We start from the raw sequence: 21,732 nt of genomic DNA, 5'->3' as shown, positions 1-21,732 counted from the left end.
TCAAGATGCTCCAAAGGAGCTCTCGCTGAACAAAGCAACCCAAAAGGCAAAGGCGTAAAATTGCAGTCTCTATAAAACATAAGGCAGCGGGGCCTTGCGTTGTGAAAATGGCAGCGCTTCCAATTTGTTAGGTATGATCTGAATGATCATACTAGCTCGGAATAAATGGGCAGACAAGAAATCTTCGCAAAACAATAAAGACCATACTTGTGGCAAAGCAACATTCCTCCCCTACCCCTTTTATAAGAACCTTCCTTACACTGGCTCAGTTCATTGGTCCATCGAGCTCAGGCTACCAACACTGACTGGCAGCAGCGACCCTTCAGGGTTTCAGGCAGGATCTTTTTTTATACCTGGAGATGCCAGGGCTCTTCTGTATACAAAGCAAATGCTCCACAGCTATTCCCACCAATGAACTCATCCCTGCTATCCTTTTAGCATAAAGAGATTGAGCTCTACCTGGCTTAAGCTCCGTCACAGTTATTATTCAAAGAAAACAAGCACCTAACCCTCATGAAAGTGGAGGTCTTGAATGTGCATCATCTGCTAAACAATAACTTGGGCTTTTTTTCTTTTCTTTTTTTGCAAACTGCCTTGTGATAAGACTTTCTAAAGGACAGGCTAGAAATGACTTCCTACAAAACAGCTATCGCAGCCAAAAAATTAAAGATTGCACAATAAGCTGGGGTGGTTATGCCATTTCAGTAAACGAGTGACATTTTCTCACAACTCTAATGTAGGCTGATCACAGAATACAGGAGCCAGGACTGTGCAGGTTAGGATTCTGAGTGACAATAGCAAGACTAAAAGTCATTCACCATCCAGCTATCTTCCCTGTTTCCAACTAGGGAGCAATGCTGCTTTACTGCCAGTACCATCTGTCCTCAGATGCTTCTGCCTGCACACTGCAACAACCTGTTCTGTGTTTGCTTGCCCTCTTCATAGTGGTGTTTCATGAGGTCGCTCACTAGAGCCAGCGTGGTGTAGTGGTTAAGAGCAGTAGACTCATAATCTGGTGAACCGGGTTCGCGTCTCCGCTCCTCCACATACAGCTGCTGGGTGACCTTGGGCTAGTCACACTTCTCTGAAGTCTCTCAGCCCCTCTCACCTCACAGAGTGTTTGTTGTGGGGGAGGAAGGGAAAGGAGAATGTTAGCTTCTTTGAGACTCCTTCGAGTAGTGATAAAGCGGGATATCAAATCCAAACTCTTCTTCATCATCTGTTTTTCAGCACCATGCAAATTCTCATCCTTTAATTTAAAAAAAACAAACTGAAAAAAGCAATTAATGCGACATTAAACCAATATATTATAGCCGTGATAGCATCAAATTCTATGTACATTTAAGGCTTTGTCCTAGAAAGTTACACCTCCCAACTCCAGAATGCTACTATCACTTTGAAATAAACTCCTACAAGTCCCATAGTCATGCTTTATCTGGCTGATATACGTATCTCACCATCCTCACAAAAGAAATATGGTTGGATTAGATGAAACTCATGGTCCCTTCCAACACTACAGTTCTATGTTGTGGTGGTTGGGATTCTAGTTTCTCCATTACTGGGAAGTCCCAAAGTTTAGTGTAACACTTCTGGATATTCAGACCCAAGGTGTTTTCGCAATGCTAGTCAGCAACTTTTGAGCAGCTGGCAGCCACCAGAATGGTCGCTGCTGGTCACTGCTCCCCACTCAGCACATGCACAGTTTCATAGTGTCATGTTAACAGTCCCTCTGCCTCCTCTACTGTCTTGAGATGCCCTCCAGCAACAGCACTGCCCTCCACATCATGCAGTAACACACGCAGGTGTTTAATGCGTCTTTGCTTTTAATGTTTTTTCCCGCTCTGTAAATAGCAGCCACTGGTGTGCTGGGATGATAGCAGGATATCCACAGGATCTCAGCAGGATCACAGCAATAAGGATGGCAGTTTACCCTTTTCCTCCCATGCTTCAGTGCTGATGAAAACTGCTCCTCTGAAGCTGCTGTTTGCACTCGGAGGAAAGCTCCTATTGGTGCCAGTGGGGTTTTTCCTTCCAATGCAAATAGCAGCTTCAAAAGAGCAATTTTTTGTGTCGAGATTGTAGCCAAGGGGAAAACTCCCTTTCCAAACTGTTTAGCCCCCAATAATTATCACACCTTGGCTGCTATTTGCTTCTTTTAAAATGTGCATTAAATGCAGAGGCACATTTAACGTTTTGTCTTGTTTGCTCCTCATCGCCAGACAGACAGTGGTAACCCTGAGCCAACCGTCTCACGGGCCATCCTTGCTCTTAATGCATTACTAATCAATAACCCACTTAAGACATTTTTTTCTATATGAGTGGGAATAATCTTTGTGAAGGGGAACACATGTGCATTATAATGTTTGAAGGGTGGTATGAACATACTCAAAATAAGGTAAGAGTCACAAAACCTCGCAGAGGAATGTGTGATTAGCACTTGCATTCTGGTGAAAGAAGGCAGCCTGTGGCCTGAGCCAAGTTTAAATGGCTGTGTATATGGTGAGCCTAAACAGGACGTGGACATCTGAGCTTGGATTACCGGGGAATGTACGCAAGCAGCAATTATGATCATCACAATGCAACATTTGGACTCCGATCCATGCTTCTTTAGCAACATCAGATAATTTGGAATGCAATGGTCTGTTCTTTTAAAGTAAATTGCTACCCTCGTCCTTCCATAGAAAACCTGAAAGCACGTGTACAATTCCTGCTCAGGGCTTTGAAAAGGGAAAGGTTGTGGGGAACCTCTTTGCCCAGGCCTTTCATTTTGCAAACATTTTGTGCAACCTCACGAAGGCATCATGCCAATCATGGCACTTCTGTGGCCTAACAATATCTTACATATATCATTCCCTTGTACACCAATAAGCTAGTTCCACTGCATGCAAAAAAAGAAAGAAAACCCCTCCATTTTCAGTCATACTGTTTGCAGATCACATTGTGTGGCTTTTTGTTTGTTTCTGTGTGTGTGTGTGTGTGTGTGTGTGTGTGTGTCAGAATTTCCTAATTTGCGATTTTTCTTCCCAAGAGCAAAAATTGTTCTCCCCAGTGCAAAAATTTGGATCTCATGGGCACAGCGATCAATCTTGTATTATTCTTATTTTTATGGGGAAAGCTGCGGGTTTAACTCTTGTTTTTCAGTAAAGAGCAAGTGTGGCATACAGACAGTGCAAGTTTAGGTACTTTTTTACCTCCTGACGTGGCACAATTGTATATGTTCCACAAGATAATTTCAGTCTGAAGTGTGATTTTCCATTTCAGCCTCCATTTCACTGCAAACTGTATTTGTTTAGAGCACCCGAGCCTGTCACAACGTTGATGAACCTTCCTTGAAGTGGTGGTTATTTATAGCCTACTAGACAGAACACTAGTCTGATCCAGTCTGTTAATTTTCATGTGTTTGTTATCTGTCCCTTAAACACTGGAAAACAAACCTCATTCACAGCATTATTGTCTATATAACATGGCTCATTTGGTATGGTGTGTACTCCTTCGTTTACTTTATTCGGGTACTTGAAGATCAAAAGGGATCTGATCCAGTGCTTGTCCCATCAAGCTAGGCTGATGTTCTCTGAATTTAGCTCCTTATAATAATAAATATGTTGTTAAAAACACTACACGATGCCTGCTGCCTGCATTTTCAAATTTAGGTTAATTGAACGTGAGAATGGGTTTGGATGAACAATGAGACCAAATGATAAACACCAAAAAAACAGGGTAAATGCAACCTGTCTTGCCAAGGTCACTGCACAAAGCACTAAATAATAACCTACTGCTAAAAGCTGACGTGGTTTGTTCGACTTGGCGTATTGTAAAGAAAGCTCAGAATGCACATAGCAATGTTTGACCTTTAGGATGGCACAGTGCATGTATATAAAATGCTGAGTTAGAAAACTGTCAGATAAAATATAGAGATGAGATAATAGTCAGAAAGATAATGTTAAATGGGTTCCCAGTATGCTAAAACTATCAGGTTTCTTTGAAGTGGCATGTGACCTCACTAGGCTATCAGTTTCTTTTGTGCTCACTGGTGTTTGTTTTGAGGATGAGGACATGAGATGATGCACGCAGGACTAGTGCCATCTGCTGGCAGTCTCCTGAAGGACAGGAGCACAGCCTGACCGTAGCTTTGCATTTTGACCGTGGTGCATTTATCTATGAATGCCGGGCTTTTCTGTATCAGAATCTTCGTTTTCTGCATCCTGTTCATTCTTTAGATGAAATGTGGAATTAATTTCCGAGGTAGAGGGGGAAGAAGACCACATCTGCTGCAGGACTGAGCTTCTTTGTTTTCATTTTGTGTAAGGATTGTAAAAACCATGTACTCAAAGGGACATAAAATCAACACTTTGTATTGCCACATAGTATAAGCCTGTGAGTGAAATGGGGTTGCATGAGAGTCCAAGTATGCGTCTCACACAAATATGTGTAATGAACTCGCAGTGGTTGCTTTTTCTAAAGTAACGTTAGCTATGGTAGTAGTGATTTGAAGTGCAAAACTTGCAGGAAAATTTTACACTTTCCCTACATGATGCTTCGCCACCCCCCAAACCACCCCAAAATCCATTTCCCTTCCCTGAAGTAGTAGTAGTCCAAACAAGATATATAAATAGTATTTTGATGTGAATGGTTGTTAACAGAAACATTTGAAATTATATACAATAAGAATTATCAAATATATATGCGGCAAAAAAAAACCCCAACCATTTTAAATGATAACTGCAAACTAAGTTAGTTAGTGTGTTCTCATTCGATATCAATTCAGTTGCAGATAATCAATAGCTATCGGCAGCAATATATCTGTGGGAAATTTTTAATGCAAAAAAAATCAGGATTGCCTGTTCCACTGGCAGCTTCAATGTGGTGAGTTGCTTATTTCACTATAGATGGATTTCATATATTTTTGTACTAAAGTATAACTAGACTTTAGTAGCCAGCAACAAACATTTATGCTGAAGCTGGTTTTTTTTGGAGGTTGTGTGCAGGGTTTTTTCAGCCAGAACTCAGTTCCAGCACTTCTCAGGTGGGCACCATTGCCATTGGGAGAAAGAGGTGTTCATGGTGAGTTCTGGCACCTCTTTTTCTAGAAAAATAGCACTCTTGTGTGAGTGTTTCACAGGCAGTATCACTCTTCTATTTCTCCTTCTCCTCCTTCTGGTAGGAACTGTATTCATCCAGACTGGTGTGTCAGTCATAGAATACTTCTGGGAGACTAGGGGAATCCCAGACAGAAGATGTCTACTCTTGCCATAGACTGTTTACAGTATGGGTGGTCACCTGCCTGAAGTGCCAGCACCTCCTTGCACACTGAATAAAAGTGGGCAGAAGGCAGGGAGGTTCGTTCACTGGGGGAAAGCAAAGGAGGGACAGTCTCCAGATGATGTGTTGAAGGTAATTAGTAAGTGGGGTAATAAGAATAAGAATAACAGGCTTTTTTTAAAAAACCATATTAATCCTTTTTGGTGACAATACTCACAGATAAGGAATACCGTCACATATTGTTTTGATGTCCATGGTAGCCATTTTCCATTGGCATCCATGACACTTTTATCAAGATATGAGCACCAACACCTCATTTTTTTACACACACACACACACACACACACACACACACACACACACTGTATGTGTGTGTCCATACAGTTATACCTCAGGTTAAGAAATTAATTCGTTTTGGAGGTCCATTCTTAACCTGAAACTGTTCTTTTTTAAAAAAAAAAACTTTTATTTTGCTTTAAACAGGTACATATAAATATAGAAACTGAAACTGTTCTTAACCTGAGGTACCACTTTAGCTAATGGGGCCTCCTGCTGCTGCCGCTGCACCGCCGCCACACAATTTCTGTTCTCATCCTGAAGCAAAGTTCTTAACCCGAGGTACTATTTCTGGGTTAGCAGAGTCTGTAACCTGAAGCGTATGAAACCTGAAGCGTCTGTAACCCGAGGTACCACTGTACGAGGAAATCCACATTTATTACAGAGGCAAATATATGTATCATTTGAACAGCAAAGGTCGATGAAAACCTAGCTTACCCCACAAGAACAAACAATATCTGGATAGCTCGGTTGGTTAGAGCATGGTGCTGATAATGCCATGAATGACGGTTCAATCCCTGTATGGGACAGTTTCATATTCCTGCATTGCAGGGGGTTGGACTAGATGATCCTCAAGATCCCTTGCAACTGCAATTCTGTGATTTGCTTCTGTTTCATGTATGTCTGCATGCTGAAGGTCTCTTAAAGACTCTGCCATCCCCGTCAGCTGTGGTAGCTAAGCCTTGAGCCAAGGATGTGGAGCCTGCGATTGATGTCGAGTGTGGTCCAGCAACCAATGGAGGCTGGTCCACTAGGGCGAATGGGGTGCGGCCTCACCACCTTCAGTCTGCAGTCAGCCAGTTCCCTGCCTGCTAGAGCCGGACTAAGAAATAAATACTGCCTAACAGCTTCCCCTCCTTAGTCTGTGTTGCCCATTGGTAACTCAGTAGGGAAGAGGATGCAGACAAAACTAGAATCAGCTGACTCTGTCTGTCATTGGCTCCATCTCCACATACCATCAGTCCTCCTGCCTTCTGTCCCACCACTGCTATGAGCCTCTGGAAGCACACCGATCCCTCATCCCTGTCTTAAGGACAATGGCAAGCTGAGGCTACGAATTTAATCTGCTGCTCTGCAGGAGATGCAGCATGCTGTGGAAAGGAGGTGATGCTCTTATTAACAGTAAGCTCCAACCAGAAGCCTGGTTGTAGTTCCTGCTCTGGGTCTTCCTTTAAAGGAGGGGTCAGCAACCCTTTTTGCCGTGGGTCAGTCTACTGTCCCTCAGACCATGTGGTGGGCTGGACTATATTTTTTTGGGGGGGGGATGAATGAATTCCTATGCCCCACAAATAACCCAGAGATGCATTTTAAATAAAAGCATACTTCTACTCATGTAAAAACACACTGATTCCCGGACCATCTCTGGGCCACATTGAGAAGGCGATTGGGCCGTATCTGGCCCCCAGGCCTTAAGTTGCCTACCCCTGCTTTAAAGCTAGGCCTCCGCTTGCTATAACAATTCTCTAGCAAAGGAAAATAAGGTAAATGCCATTCTTCTGTTCTTTTCTTGGGTGACTTTAAAGGCCAGCTGGTCTGGAGCCTCCGTGGGTTCAGAGATGTGGCACGGCTAATCCCAGTCTCACTCAGGGTGCCAACTCCTACCGCTTTTCCTAAGAAAATATCACATGGCCCAATGGCGAATGGCTATGCCTTAGTCGTAGAGCATTTGCTTTGTATACCAATGATCCCAGGTTCAATCTCCCGTATCTCCAAGACTGGGAATGCCCCCTGCCTGGAACCCTCCAGAGCTGCTGCCAACCAGACTACCAGTCTACTCAGCTTGATGGACCAATGGTTTGACTTGGGGGTACAGCTGCTTCCTATGTTCCCATGCTAACTACATATAGGTGGGATAGTACTCTTTGTGCACAGTAAGAGGCCCCTCACCTGTCTTCTCTCTTTCCATTGCAGCTACTATTGTACTGGATCTAAATTTAAGCCTACACTGCCAATAAAATGAGCTTTGCATCCATTGATATACATCTTAATAACAGGACCACAATGGGGGAGGGCAGTCCCAATCATGATTTATATAACATTTTGCTGTTCTCATCACATATGGATGGTTGGCAGTGAAATAAAAATGTTAACCACAGAACATTTAATTCAAGCCAAAGTTGGACTGTAGCTCTCTGGGAAATGAATTTGCTGCTGAATTTCTTTTTTTATAAAAGTTGCCTTAACTCAGTCTTTCCTTTTATCACTGCAAGGTTTCGGGCAGTTTGTCATAAACCCAGACGCGAGGTCCTTGGATGTCTGGCTATCTAGTCTGTGCATCAAGCCACACACAGTGATGTGTGCATACCCTCATGTGCACTTTTTGGCAAATTGCAACGCTGTTATTCCAGGCACAATTTGTGTATGGAAAAACACAAATGCAGAGATTTATATATCCAGGAAATTAACATCATTCTTGTTGTTGGCTTGGTATAAACAGCTTAGCTGCAGAAGAAGATGCAAAGTTGGTGAAGAAAACAGGCTCAGGTCTTGACATTTTTTCCCACCCAGGAGCCATGTACACTAGTCCAATCGACATCATCTAGTGAAGGCTAATCCATTCGGGCAGATTAGACACTGGCCCACCAAACTCAATTGGCTTTCAGCCTCCACCTGCATCCAGGGCCTCGAAGTGGCTATCAACTTTTTCCTCCTTAGTCTCAGTGTTGCCTCTTACAGAACCCAGCAGGGGAAATGATGAGGACACATCCAGAATTAGTTACCTCTGCATGTCATAGACTCTAGCTCCACCTGTCATTGGCTCTCTGGGTCTATTGCGGTTATTGTGTATATGGAAGCAACAGGGTGAATAAAAACTTCTGGAAATAAAAATTGTCCAGTCCAAAAATAAGGTTCAAACAGACACTCAAAACAATAATGTTACATCCAAACCGTTGCATAATATCATGTGTTTGTCCAAGCACAGGTACAGCATCTTAGAAATATGATTTTCTTCTATTCAGAGCTGAAAACAAAGCTCTCCCTCTGCCACAAAGACTTCAAATCACCCGTAACCACCCTTTAAGGTGGGTACAGACCCCAGAGGGCAGCACCTGCCATTTACTCCATAGAAGACCGATACCACCTCCTAGTTGCCAGAGGTGGCATGGGGGGGGGCTGCTGAGGAGAAGACCATTTGACCTCCAAGAAGAGCATGGCAGCAAGTGATGCATTCCTGGGAGACGGTATCTGCTGCCCCTGTGGATCCTGCTGCCTGAAGCAGTCACCTCACCTTGCCTCATGAGTGGGCCAGCCCTAGTTCTTAGGTAGCAAAGCTGAGGAAAGATCCCTGTTGGCAACCTTAGAGAGACCTATAAGGCAGCTTCACCTGTTTCACCTGTTCAAGAGATTTTAAGCTGCTACTTTACTTTAGGACAGGGGCAGCGAACTTCCAGCAGGTATGTTGGGACCAAAGCTCACAATTTGAAAAAGAACTGTTACAAAATAAGGATAAACTTTTGCCTTAAATGTATAATTTTTTATTAGAATGGGGAACAAAAGACGAGCTAGTTAAAACTTCAGTGACATACTGGGAAATAGATATAGAACGCAATATAGACTTAAACCTCTGGGAGAAACTCTGGAAAAGTTACTTGAAATTTACTGCATGTTATTCGTTGAAAGAGAATTATTTGAAAATGATTCGTGGTTGGTATTTAACTCCGAGTAGGTTGGTTAAGATGTATAAAGTAGAATCAGATATGCACTGGAACTGTAAATAAATGGACGGAACTTTTTTCATATGTGGTGGACATGTAAAAAGGTAAAAGAATATTGGGAAATGATTTATAATGAGTTGAGGGGGAAATGCTTAAAATTACCTCCCCAAATAGACCAGAATCCTTTCTATTGGGAATAACCCAGACAGAAATCCCTAGGTTCCAGAAAAGTTTATTTATGTGTGCAACAGTGGCCAGTAATCTGTTAGCCCAAAAATGGACAGTGAGCAAGGTCCCATGTAAAGAGGACTGGATGTTAGAATATGCAGAACTTGCAGGTTTAACACACAGAATAAGAGAGAAAGAAGAATGTATATTTAAAGAAGAGTGGAAAATATTTATCAAATATATGGGAAAGGGGAAGTCATTAGATATTTTAAAGCTTGTAAAATGTTTATTTTGAAATGAAAATTCAAAAATCTATAAAAAATAGATTTTTTTAAAAAAAGAATGTTGATCTCCAGATCTGTCTACCCATCAGGACTCCCCAGGCCTCAGTCTGCACTCTCTGTGGTTGCTTTTACCTGACTGGAATGTATCCTTGAATCAGGGTGGGAAACCTCTGACCAGTGGGCTGAATTAGGCCTAGCATGGGTCTAAATTTGGCCCATAAACCTATTTCCTCCAAACAACACACACCTGTCACACCTGACATCAGGTGTAGGGCAAGTGAACCGAAGGCTACAAAGCAAGCTCCCAGTTCTGCCTTTGCTTAACATGAGCTCCCAGTTGCTCCTTAGGTTGGCTGACAGCACCAATTACATGTTTTCTATCTGCATCATAACTGATGTGAAGAGGACATACATGTCTTGCCATGGAGATTCAAAATTCTAAGTATGTTTTATGCTTTTTTAAAAATTCAGGGGAGGCTTTGCCTGGAGCCCAGCATAGTGCAGCTTCAATAGCTGGTGGCTCCTCCTCTCTTGTGCTCAGGAGGAGCTGGCCACTGAAGCCGTGACACGCTCAGCTCCACGCTCGGTCTCCTCCATGTCCTCAGCATTGAGGGGGCCCAGCCCCTCCCAACAGATATTGAGAGAGCTTGAGACACCTTGGCCCTATGAAGTTGGAGCTCCTGCCTACATGTCAGGATGCTTTCAGCAGCTCCCAGCTGGTTGCCCAGGAAAGTATAAAGACAAGGAAAAGTTTCTTACCACCCTTTTTTTATTTCAGTCTTTACAGAGAGAGGCTATAGAATCCAGCCTCTTGGATAATGGTGTTGTCCTGAGTGAATCTCTACCCCCTTTCTCTCCCACTTCCTCATTTGTCATTCTCATCATCTCCTCTATTGGTTCTGCTATTTGCCCTCTGTCTTTGAACTCTTTGCTCTCCTACTTTTAAGGCTCACCAGGTTCTGGGAGATGGAATGCTTTCTAATGACAACACGTCAACTGGGTGTTGTTCTGGCTCTTCCATGATTTCCCAGCTTTCCCCTTCATCTGCCTCTGAGCTGCTACCTCCCTCAAACTCCTGTTGTAAATCTAGACTGTCTTCCTCCTCCCTGGAAGGGTCAGGATGGGGAGGCAATCTCCACCATTCCTCCTCTGCCCAGTCCCTGACACTATAGCAGTATTGAGGCATTATCCTCATGAGCAAGTAAAACATGCAAGTGAGATGAGTGGAGACAAGCGTACTAACTCCACCACCCTGTTGCCATCTCCATCTCCTTCCACAAGTTAGCAGCAGGGAGACTCTTGTACTAATGGAGGCTCCCTGTATCGTGTAGATTTCCCATGGTCTTGCATCACATAGAGGTTCTACACTAGTAGAGCTGCAGACAGTCCACCTCCAGTTCATGGAAGACGATGAGGAGAAAATGCTCGTCCTTGCTTTCCCAGGCCGCCTGTCCTACTTACTCATGGGTGTCCTTCCTGAGCTGAGATATGAGCCTGGGCCACTGGAGTTGGACTGCGGGACTGCCTGGTCCCTTCTGCCTTTGCAATTCTGCAAATTTCCAGGAAAGCATTTTTAAAAAGCAAAAGAAGCAGCACCAGAAAAACAGAATAGTGACCAAATTTAGAAACTGATGCCTGTGCCTTCAGTTGTCCAAAATAAAGCACCAGATTGGGGCTTTCAACACGTAGGTCCAGAGCTACATTTTGCTACTCAGGCTTTTCTCCATTTCCTCTCAGGGAGCCCATTCATCATCGATGCTGACATATCTCTGGCCCCAACTGCAGCTGCCAGAGAGTTTTTGTCATTTTATAATAAATCTAATAAGAGTTGCATATGACACACAATGAGGAATGAAGAGCTTTCGCTGCTTTAAAATGAGTAGCTGCGAGTGCCAGAATGACATGCAGAAACAGAAGGGGATGGAGGCACAGAGAGTTTCCAAGTTCCACGTAAGGAAATGTGCTGATTTTTCCACTTAACAAACACAGAGTCCAAAGTATTTCCCCCTTTTAACTTCAGTGCAGCTGATGCTGCCAAGAAATTGGGGCAGCGGAATGCTCCTAGGAGAAGACACCTGGGGCCAGAGAGCACATACTCAACAACTCCTGAACTTATGGGGCAGTCCCAGCTCCACTTTTCCTGGGGTTGATTAAGTCCCGTGTGCCCTGAGCGAAGGTAGAAGAGGAGAAGCCCAACCCATGCAGCCAGTGTCGTCTGTTCCTGAAGTCAGCATGGGAATATTTTATACCGTTTGTTTGTGTTAATATATTAAATTATGCTGATATTACATTGGAATTTCACTCCAGCTAAGCTGAATAAAATTCATTCAGACGCACAATTTAAGCATTGGAAGTTCCCAGCTATAAATGCGCCTTTGTCACATGTGCAGTGGGATTGTCAGAAGGTTTATGATTTGGGGAGGAAAATAGTCAGAACTATAGTGAAAATGATAGGTTGCAAATTAAGATACACTCCAGTGCTAGTCTTAGTTAGGGATGTAGGAAACCAGTAAATTCTGTGCCATCTTGTCTTCATCTCAGTCAGTGCTGTTTCCATTCTGCTGCAGTTCAGATTCCCTGCTACCTCCCTCAAATTGAATATTACACTATTCTTCTTGCTGTCGATTTAATAGAATTATGTGCATAATTTTATGCTAGTTACAAATTTAATATAATTAATGATGTCATTGTTCTATACATTTAAGTGAAGAGGGCATGCAATTTAAATGGGGTGGGTGGGGTGTCATTAGTTACGTATCTTTGCAGACTAAATACAATCAATCAATATTTTCTGGATTGATTTCCATTCTGGGCATGGGACAAATATGCAAACATTGGCAATTTCCATTTCCATTTTTTTTTTAAATTCTCTTGTCTTGCTTAATGCGATTGAGGAAAACACGTGTAACAACTTGAACTTCTTGATGCCAATTATGTTAATAGCAGATCTGTCTATAAGGGAGTGGGTACTGAAACATCTAGAGATGGCAGAGATTGACAAATGGAGATGGAAATTTTTGGATTGATTAGTTTATAGAGAGATGGACTTGTATTATCAATTACTGGAGTGTAATTACGCCAATGTAAGGCTCTTGAAAGACATTTATTTTCTGTAAACAATGGTTTACTTGCAAATGGCTATTTGCCAATTGATTTAATAAAAAAAAACATAAACTGCTTTGGCAGAAGGGAGGTATGTAAATGCAACAAGTAAATTAGTAAAGTGCTTGAATTTCTATTTTGCTGACGGTTCCTCTCTGTCTTATAGCATTGTACAGTGTATTCATTCATGTTTGTAATATTTCCTCCTTTGCTAATAAACTTTTACAAGCAACTTTTTTGTCGAGGAACACAAAACAATAATGTTTCTTATGCTTTTAAAAAAAGATATATCCTGAAATAAAAATTCCATCAAAGAGACTTTTGTTTCACAGTGGCAAGTCTCAAGTGACTTGAATGATATCATGTTCAAAACCTGGGGTATGATCCATTTTTACAGTAGATTTACTCTATCACAGTTACTAATCAGATTAGTACTGCTTTCATTCTGACAAGCTTTTAAAAGTTGGGAGTAATTAAGGAAGTTGCATATAACAGCAAAGGAGCGTGTGATGTTGAGTTTTGCTTTTCCAGGGAACTACTTTTGCTAGCTGCTTCATCCCTGAAAACAGCTTTCAAGTGAAGAATTAATTGTTTGTGGATAGGCAGAGCCTCTAAGAGAAACATGAGGGTCTGATTCCCATTATTATTATTATTATTATTATTACTACTATTATTTATTACATGTGTATATCATCCAAAGATCACAGGGTGGTTCACAACATAAAAATACAAAATGAGAACACAAAATGCATAATAAAACCAGAACAAACACAAACCAATAATCCCCCCTCCCATAAATACATTTAAAAGGCCATAGAATCCGTGGGAGACCTTGACACCTCATATTTCAGTGGCACCCTGTGCGATGCCAAAATTTGGTGGCTCTCCCGTCACCTTCTGTTGGGCGTCGTTGTGGTGTCTGCTGCAGCTTCCCAGAAGCTCCCCACCCAGTGCGACCAAATCGGTCTCGCTGCCCTAGATCTATCTTTGACGGAATGTTCCATCAGCCCAAGGCCTGGTTATAGAGAAACCACATTTCCATGAGAAAACAATTCCTGAATGGCAGCAGGACCAGAGCAAGGGTGTGCATCTTTCCTTTCATATTTCCTAAGCCCTCTTCTGGATTAATTTAACACATGAGAGTAGACTGTGGGGACAAGCACTCCAGATCTGTTCATGAGGCAGAAACAGTGACAAACTTTAAGCACCACCTAAAAAACCATCTAATTAAGAAGGTATTCCCAGACTCACAAGATTCATTGCATTGCTCTATTATTTATTGATACTTAACTGAATGTTTTATTAATGGCTTCTCTGGTTTTTACTGATGTATTTCTTGGTATTTTTGGTTTTAAATGTTGTATATACAGCTTTCTTTTTCTTTATTATCTTACTGTGTTTTATGTAAACCACGTCAAGATTTTGCATATTAAGCAGTATATATTAATATTATTGGCAATGATGCATATTAAAATGTCCACTGTGCTAATACAGTTCTCAATGCCCAGTTAAAAACATTAAATCATAGAATCACAGAGCTGGAAGGGAGCACTAGGGAGTCCATTTGGCTGTTGAACAGCGCTTTCTGTCAGAAAGTTCTTCCTGGTGTTTAGTTGGAACGGGAGCAGAGGCAGCTAATTCCGCTCACCCCAGACAATGTATTCCAAAAATCTAGGAGCCATATTGGAAAATGTATTTTCCTTCATCCTCAACCAAACGGCTTCCTTCCAGAGCAGACCTGCTCCCAGAGCAGTTACACATAAGGAAAACAGTTTCCAATGAAGCAAATGAGAGGGGTATTTTTCCTTTGCAAATTGCAATTCCCCCTACCCCTCAATCCAAATCAGCATCATAGTGGCAGTCAAAAAGTTAAAGGCGCCTGTGGCGTTTGCCCTCCTATGTGTGTGACATCATACTGGGTTCATAGGGAAAGGGTTAACTAATTGTAAGATGACTAACCAATGGGAACTCAGGGGACAGAGCATAGCTGTCAAGTGTCCCTTATTTGAAGGGACAGTCCCTTGTTCCAGCGCCATGTCCCGCTGCTGTCCCTTATTGATGGATGTCCCTTAAATGTCCCTTAAATGATGTCCCTTAAATTTCAAAGGAAGCAGCTCCTCTCCCTCCCTCCCTGCCGGCCAGGGAGGAGGGAGGCTCCAACTGTGTTGCTTGGCTGTGTTGCTCACCCAATAAGAAGTCTAAGAACGACTGGGGGGTGGAGCTTGCATGCCTTGTGTGTGGCTAGTTAATGCAAGCTGAGGGGTTTTTTGAATGCTGGACGCCATTTTGTTTCACGTGCTGCTGCAAACTTCGCAGTGCAAAGCCAGGCCAGGGAGCCATCTTAAGTTGAGGCTGCATAGGCCTTGTGGTGCATGTGATTCAGATTCTATTCAGTTGAACCTCTGGTTACAAAGTTGGTTGGACAGTGTTCTCGAAGCTACCAGCATGAGTTTGACCAGACTGCAGGAGGACAGGAAGACTGGAGTGCCTGGAACAGGTGAGGCTGCAGGTCCCTTATTTTGGCTGCTGATCCCTTATTTTCAAGGCTGCTGGTCCCTTATTTTCAAATCTGTAAGTTGACAGCTATGGGATAGAGTTAACTGTGTATAAGGTTTAAGCACAGGGGTGTATTTTTAGAGAGTTAGAGTTAGGGTGGTTGAGAAGACAGTCTGGAGTTAGAAGAGACAGAGAAGAAAAGTCTGTGGGTTGGGCTAGTCTGGTGTGAGAGAGTGAGAGAATTTGTTAAGAGGAGTCAGTCAAATAATTGAGATAATCAGTCAGAAGGTATTAGGAAGTTATAGGCCGGTAAATAAACTAAAGTTAAGATACTGACATGAATATTATCTGAGAAACCATAAACTTGTTAATGTTTGTAAAATAAACTTGGGTTTTTTGGTTCACTTTTAACAACTGTCTGGACTCAGAGTTTTACCCAAGAGTAATGGGTTGGTGGCAGCGGGGAAGCGAGCACAGTGGTGGCACAGGGATCAATAGACCATTAAACGTCCGGGGACCCTGTGTGATTGCCACAGTGCCCCACAAAAAGGTCTTCATCCAGATTTAGGGCCCTGAAGTAGCAATTTGCCCTTTTTAAAAAAATCAAATATCACTGCACTTAAGGGCACAGATACAGAGCTAATGTATCTTCTCCTTTAGCTCTCATTCATTTCAGTAGGCATTTGTCTAAAAACAGAAATCTGAAACTGATGATTTCCTAATGCATACTTTTTGTCATACAAATTCTGATCAGAGTTCTTATTTTAGGCATGCGTGTGCAGGCAAGAGATTTCCAGTAAGTGTTTGGTTACAACTAAATTTTTAGTCATCTTTTTGGCAAGGAGTACTTATTTACAATAACAAGGCTTCTTTGATGTTCTGGTCATTGCTAACCTCTCAATAAATGAATAAATCATTGTGCCCCCCTCCATGCATCAAGCCCTTTTTAAAAAAAGAAAAAAATGGGGAATTTAATGTTACAAGAAATCTCTGTCAGCATGTTAGTTTCATCAATATGGATATAGACAGATATACATAGAAACCAGTTTTCATAATAAATTCAGCTAGGTCAATAATGAACAACATCTAATTTCCCTTTGAAGCCAATTACCATGGGGGGGTTAATTAAATATATTTTCATAATGGTTCCTCCCCCTCCCTAATTTCATAGATGGTGATAGTCATATGGTATCCTCAAAGACTGGAAACGAGCCTTGAACCCAGGTTTCACCACTCCCAGACCTGATGCAGGCTTTTATGGTCAATAGAAGTCTGTTGCCTTTAGTTTATAGAATTGCAGAGTTGTAAGGGACTACAAGGGTCATCTAGCCCAGCCCCCTGCAATGCAAGAATCTTTTGCCCAAAGCAGGGATCGAACCCACGACCCTGAAATTAAGAGGCTCCTGCTCTTATACTTGACTTGCTGATAGGCTGCACGCTGCTGTGAATGTTCATTGAGCAGAAAGTTCAAATAAGACTCTTGAGTGATTCTGTAGATATTTGGCTACGCTCTACCCTCTTGCCATTGTCTCAAAGCCAGCAAGCAATGTGGTACCCTGCAGATGTTGCAGGTCTCCAGCTCCCATTGTCCCTGACGAATGGCCATGCTGGCTGGGGCTGATAGGATCTGTCCGGCTGTTGGGATGCAGCCAAGGGAACAGGGGCAATTTGCAAGCCCCCAGCTGGCCCCAGCCCACCGGCCGGTAAACTGGGCGATCTCTAGTCCTTGGCTCAGCATGAAACAGCAACCCACAGCCTCAGAAGCCTTCAGAAGCTAGAGCACGCTCTAATCAGCAGAGTAAACGCTACGCAACAGAAGTGGCAGGAGAGGCTGTGTCAGCATATTTACAAGCAGTTTATTCAGCGGACATCAGGACGAAAGGAAAAACATGTCTTCTCCCTTTCATGTCAAGCAAGCAGCATAAGCAATAGCTATACACAAAATGGAAGTTCCCAGCAAGCTGTGCTGGAGTGTAAACAGGCATGTGACACACAACAGTCATGCCTGTACTTAAGGTGGAACGGAATATCCTAACAGCTCTACCCTGTGGTACCCTGCAGATGTTGCAGGTCTCCAGCTCCCATTGTGCCTGACCAATGGCCATGCTGGCTGGGGCTGATAGGAACTGTCTGCAATATCTGAAGAGCATAACGTTGGCTACCTCTGTGTGGGGTGCATAAGCAAGAATGCCAAGAAACTCTTTCTCCAGGACACTCCTAGGCAATAAGCTGCAAAGGCCGTGTGCTCAACTCTTCTGCTGCATTGGTTTTTCTGAACGTTAGGCTGGTCCACAGAGAATTGCACAGTGAGGGAGGCTCGCATTGGGAGCATTGCAAGAGTATCCCTAATCTCTGAAATGAAAGCGATGGAGAAAATTATCATTTCATAAAAGCTGTATTGTTTTGATGGTTCCATTTTATTTTGAGTCTAAATTGGAGAGGCCTGTGCTTACCTTTTATAATAGAGAACTAGCTGTTTTCAGGTTCGTTGTGTAATGGGTGTTAATTCTAGAACACTTAAAAGAATAAACTGCTAAAATGCATGAAACTCTGTACGCAATAAAAGAGAATCGGCTAGACATGGCGATTGTGATTAATCTTGAATTGTTTTGTAGATAGATGAAAGAGGGACTTGGGAGACATTTAATGGATAGGAAAAATTAGTTGAAAGTCTTAATAAAGAAAGGCCCTGAAAAATGATTATATGTAATCACATGATATTATGACAACAGCTGATCTGAAGAGCTAAATGATTTTGATTGGTTCAGGATGATGACATTGGGCTATAACTGAAAGGGACAGGAAACGACTTTTGTTTACTGTTGGTCACCAAAGCTACTCGGAAAGGCTGACAAGTGGCCAATCTCAGCGGAGACAGCCTACAGGTTGCACACCAGCTCTTAGCAATTCTGTATTGCATAGCTACTAAAAACACAACAGTCCTGAAGAAGGCACATTCCCTTTTAAAGAAAGCTTTTGGAGATGGTTCCATATGTTCAAAACTGTATTTGCGTAAACTGAACTTTTTTTCATTGCCTGCTTAAAAGATTTTTGTTTTAGGCAAGCCTCTGCAGACAGATGTTAATGCGTTTTCATCTCTTCTATTGTTAATTTTAATCATTTTTAAAATGTTTTTTTATTAGTAACTGCAATATTTCTTGTAAACCACTTAAAGGTTTTCTCACAATCAAGCAGTATATACATTTTGTTAAATAAATAAGAAGCTTTTGACATGTACCACAATGAATTTCTTTCTGCTTTTAAATAAACAGAGGGTAACCATAACAGCAAAAATGTGCCTACATACACACACACACAAAGCTGTATTCTTAGGGCCAAAAGCATTGTGAAGTGGGACAGCTATGGCACAACTTTTCAAATATATTTTAAAGTTTCTATGGCAGTCCTCCAATTTTGATTGAAAACACCGGGGTTTTTTAAACAAGCAAGAGTGTCATCTATCAGAGTGCCAGGATAAATGACAGAATGGCCTTCCTCTGGCAAGTAAATGAGGTTTGCTTGCGACAGAACAGCATAGAGGAAATCAGAGAATGAGAGAAATGATCAAACAGAGGCTGAATACGACTTTCCTGTTCTTTGATGGGGTTCCAGCTTCCTACTAGCAATTTCAGTTGTAACACTTCTTTACAAAATTGCTTGCATTTCTCATTTAACAGCTAAAGTTTGCATTTCAGCTGGCTGACGTTCTTTAGCTCAATATGCTTTACTAGCTGAAGGCAGAAGTTTGAGTTATTCCCAAATAAGTATTGCATGGGATTGCAGAATGCTGATCAATTGGGCTAATTAATTGGGCATGATTCACAGGAAGAGCCTTTTTCTGGTTGGAGGATGAGAGCTTCCAAGCCCACTTTGCATCCAGCCCTAGGGGCTGCCTGTGCAAGTCGTATCAAAAGTGTCAGATATGATCACTTTAATAAAAACTTAAATTATATATATATATATATGATTGCCTTCCATAACAGGTTCTGTGTTGGCATAGCAAGATACATAGGAAACACAAATAGCCTTTGTATTCAGCAAATAAATGATATCAATCATTATAACAAAGGACTTGACAAAGCATGCAATCTGAAGCACACCTATTCAATATAAGATTCCATTGACTTCAGTGATATTTATTTAGGACTGGAATGAAATGCACACGAATCATAGAAGGGCACCAATACATAACAGCAATTCTATATTGCTTCATTGCATGGTCTAATCATGAAAACCAGACATTTCCCCTCAATATTCCTGTGTGTTTTACTAACTGCTCTTATTTTAAGTGAATAAATGCAGAAAATGCAATAGATACAAAACATCACACTGCTGCATATGCTCAAACCAAAGCCATATATTGTGGCTGCAGGTTTGAAAAGGCCAACCCAAACAATGTTCTACATGTTATTCAGGGAATTGTTTTTCACACACTGTGCCCCAACTGACTGTTCTGCCCAGTGTTATATAACGATCCGAGCAAGCATGAAAGTGAGGTCAATTCCAGTAGCAGTCCGGGTAAACATTAATGTTGCAATAGGGAACAAGCGAGACTGACCTTATGGCAGTGTCTTCTCTGTAAATGTTAATAACTGGTTTGTATACATCCAGTTAAATATTTAGTTTGCTTTGGAAATAATAATTCTCCTGCAGTCTAGATAAATTCTAGGGCCCCACATCACAACTCCAGACAAGGGCCAGAAATACTTACCTCATTAACAAGATCTAACCAGAACTGCAAATACAGTGGTACCTCGGGTTACAGACGCTTCAGGTTACAGACTCCACTAACCCAGAAATAGTACCTAGGGTTAAGAACTTTGTTTCAGGATGAGAACAGAAATCGCGCAGCAGCAGCAGCGGGAGGCCCCATTAACTAAAGTGGTACCTCAGGTTAAGAACAGATTCAGGTTAAGAACAGACCTCCAGAACAAATTAAGTTCTTAACCCAAGTACCACTGTAAATGGAGAACACCTTGATCTAATCCTCATCTGAATTATGTCCTTCTCCACCCCTTTAGGCTGCTGATCCAGGCTTTGGAACACTGTGGTGGAGAAGGGCTGTAGCTCAGGGGTAGAGCATACAGAAGGCCCCAGGTTCATTCCCCAGCAACGGCAGGTAGGACTGGGAGAAACCCCTGTCTGAAACCCTGGAGAGCTTGTTAAGTATAATTGTTTAATTGTACCTTGAAACGGAAAATGACTCTGGATGTGTCTTGCTAAACGCCACTGAAACTAAGTGTGGCTCTCTGAGTGCCTAATAGGTTCATAATTAACTAAGAATGTGTCTCTGCTAGCTTTCCCGTGGTGTTTAACTTAGATCACATGGGAGGGGTATTCAATTGCAAATCTCCATTTTGTGTGAGCTGGTCTTTGTTCTCAAGCCACAGAATATACAAAGGGTGTGCTAATGATGTCTCTCCTGGAATGCCTCAGGCTAGAATGGAGTCTGTGTGGAGAGAAAGGTTTTCGATTTCTGTTTGAAGTAATTTCATATTTTTAAGGTGCTAAACCCGTGCTTGGACAAGTACATGATTTTACGCAACTGTATGGATGCACCATTATTGTTGAAAGTCTGTTTTGGAACAAGTTCTGTTAGAAAAGCTTTAGAACCATGTTTTTGATCTGGACAATTTTATTTCAGGAAGAGTCAACTTTTATTCATCCTATTGCTTCCATATGTGCAATATTAATAACTGCAATAGAGCTGCTACCAATCAGTGTAAACAAGGCTATGCGGTCTGTCTCATTATAAGGCAGCTTCCTATGTTCCTGTGCAATAGCAGGGTGATCAGAAAGCAATGCAAGTTAGGAGCTGTACTAATTACTTATTTAGCTACATTTATATCCTGCCTTTCATCCAAGGACCTCAAGGCAGTGTACATGGTTCTCCTCCCACCCACCCACCCCCAATTCATTTTTTCCTCACAACAACTCTGTGAGCTGGTTGGAGAGGCTGTGGGTAGTGACTGGCCCAAGGTCATCAGGGAACTTTATAGCCAAGTGGGGATTTGAACACGGATCTTCCCGGTCCTCCTGTTCATGCATACATCTCTGCACCAACACAAGATGCATTAGGGTCTAAATCACGGGAAGTCAGTTCCTTCTTTCTTGGCTATTAGAACAATTTACGAAGAGAAGATGCTGACATGAGAGTTTACAAACTCTCCTTCAGCAGGAGTTTTTCAGAAGTGTCCAAGGAAGCTTAGAGTTGACCAAGGATGGGGGAGCGTTGGGCCTCCAGATGTTGGATTCCAACTCCCATCAGCCCCAATGATCTGGGATGATGGGAATTGTAGTCCATGGGGATGCCTTACCACTTCTCTAGGCATACATAGAACATCTCGCCTCTTGGGCTAAGACTGAATTATCCACAAAGTCGTTCCATTTCTGGTATTATAGTAATATTTCTGTTATTTCAGTACAGGCTT

The sequence above is a fragment of the Podarcis filfolensis genome, assembly GCF_964270895.1.
Source record: "Podarcis filfolensis genome assembly, chromosome: 7".
Classification (NCBI taxonomy): Eukaryota; Metazoa; Chordata; class Lepidosauria; order Squamata; family Lacertidae; genus Podarcis; species Podarcis filfolensis.
Note: the sequence above shows the minus strand (reverse complement) of the source record.